This window comes from Electrophorus electricus, chromosome 4 (genome assembly GCF_013358815.1).
Source record: "Electrophorus electricus isolate fEleEle1 chromosome 4, fEleEle1.pri, whole genome shotgun sequence".
Classification (NCBI taxonomy): domain Eukaryota; kingdom Metazoa; phylum Chordata; class Actinopteri; order Gymnotiformes; family Gymnotidae; genus Electrophorus; species Electrophorus electricus.
Window position 1 is genome coordinate 12,031,736 of NC_049538.1, and position 2,500 is coordinate 12,034,235.

The following is a 2,500-nucleotide window of genomic DNA, read 5'->3' on the forward strand; positions in this document are numbered from 1 at the left end:
ACTTAAGCACAACAGAGAAAACAGAGAAAGAGCTCAGGACAGTCCTCTTAATACTAAGCAAAGCAAGAACATTTGGAAGCAACCACACAAGCTACACACGGGGAGTGCTTCTTCACTGCACAAATAAAGGGATCTCCAATGATGTGCTATTAAACCAATGAAAACAGATCAAGGATCAACTGTTAAGCTAAAACGACACCATAAGTGGCAGGTTGTGATTTCGTCTGATGTGCAGTGCAGTCCTTCTCTGTGATTAGAATCCGATTATCAGACATCAGGCCAGTGGCGTTCTGCAGTGATCCCACAGGCTGTCAACAGGAACACTATTCCTCTGTATTAGAGGAGAGTGTGTTGTCCCTTCATTACGTACTACCACATTATTGTCAGAGCAACACTGATCTGATCTCTGAACAGTAAATAGATGCTACCATATTATTATAAGATGAGGTCCCCTGAACAGCCAGGGTCTCTTTGGGCCCTATTACTGCTCGCATGCATACCTTGGGTCTGTACGTGTTTGCACACACCCAAACATACACACACACACACGTACACATGTACACATGCATGTACACTTAATACTTTCTCTATTGTCCCACGCAAACATATATGAAAAGAATCCATAACAGCAATATAGTTCATTGTTCAACACTTTGTTCTAACTTTATTGTTCTAGCATTGTTTATCCTTTGCGTTATGGAGACTTGCAGTCTGTCCACACACTGCATGTTTACAAACATGTCCAAGGCTTTCAAACAACAAGACATTACACCAGTATTTCTCTGCCAGGTTTGTAATGGCTGCCATTCATTTCTTTGATTCTAAGCACAAATTTGATGAGATCCAAAACACATCCAGGCTCAGTAATCAGGGCTTCCATTTTTCTCCTACACCAAACAACAAGGTGGGCAGGTCAGCAAGAGACTTACTTATTCCATCAGGACTAAAACCATCGACTGCATAATTTCCCTTGTTAGCAAATTTGGTCTTTGAGGACCAAACTGATGAAGTGGTTATGTCCCTCGTTATAAAGAAACCACTGAAGGAACAATAACCATGTAGTATGGGGCTATAAAGGAAGGGAGGCACTGTGCAGCCTGCTGGAAGGCTCCGTGGGGTCCTATGCCAATCCAAGATTATATTTAACAGGAAGGACCTGCGATCGTGACTTTATAGAAAACGAGCATCTCCTCACTGACAATAAACATACAGAATGATGGGCAGATGGAAGGCCTGTGTGCTACCCTCGTGGTGTTAACCCAGTCCTGTGCTGCTGATTAAAATTTACTTTAAAAATATCTGTCTGGATGCTTTAGGCTGGAGTGTACTGAGAATATAATTCATTCTAGTCAACAGCCACCCTCAGTGACACTGATGGATCTTCCACAACTACTCACTCACTCTCTCTCTCTCTCTCTCTCTCTCTCTCTCTCTCTCTCTCTCTCTCTCTCTCTCTCTCTCTCTCTCTCTCTCTCTCTCTCTCTCTCTCTCTCTCTCTCTCTCTCTCTCTCTCTCTCTCTCTCTCTCTCTCTCTCTCTCTCTCTCATCCCCCCCCCCCCCCACACACACACACAAAAAACCTGATTAGCCAAAAAGCTATCTCAATTTCTTTCTCATGTCCTAGCACAAGGTCATATAGGTCCCTCCACCAAAACAGCACAGCAAGCAGGCATCCAATTCACCATTTTTCTTTCTCTTAAAGTCCAAGTCGTATAAAGCCCCACCGCTTGAACTGGCCATTTCATGCACAGTGCTATAATCATAACACACCGTGCTGTGTGAAGGCATTACACTGTCAGAATTTGCACCTAGTTTCTCCACGTTGCCAACTGTGCAAAACAAGCCCAGGATGTGTTCCAATACTACCGTTTCCTCACCAGTCCTGCGATTTTTTGTACTTCATCACATTAGAGCCATTCTGTGGCATATAAACATTTGTAGAAAGGCAATTCCATTACAGCCTAAAGCTTAATAATAACAAGGAGAAAATAAGAATCAATACGATCAAGTCTTGCTATAAACAGTTTATTTGGCCTGCTCTCTCCTCGTTCTCCTGTGAAAGTGACATCGATTTTTGTCTCCTCCTATGCGGAGTTCATAGCTCCCTGCACATCTGCTTACATCAGCTCAAGCTTCAGCCACTCAGGAAAGTTCCACAAGAAGGTGGAACGCTCATTACACAAGAAGTGCATGTTCCCACCTTCAGGTGAATGCTGAACATTATCAGTACAACCTCGGGCCAGGTTTACTCTACTGACATGAAATGGTGAACATTCACTTTAGAAACACTCAGTCAAACTCACACACAGACAATAAATACAATATTTATCAAGATTAACAGTATTATATATATTGTGGTTAATGTTGTCACATGCATTTTCAAGCCATCAGTCTAATTGGGAATGTATATGCATACCCAAACCAGTATAGAATATTCATGCATACTCATGCAACATTATGTACACTGGGGTAAACCTCACTTCAGATATTCTACAATATA

General features: G+C 42.3%; 1 protein-coding gene across 6 annotated transcripts in view; it reads right to left on the reverse strand.

Annotated features, from left to right (window-relative positions):
- The window catches only part of plch1 (phospholipase C, eta 1), a 61,385-nt gene that overhangs the window by 12,888 nt on the left and 45,997 nt on the right, over positions 1-2,500 (reverse strand). The gene's annotated exons all lie outside the window — the stretch shown is intronic.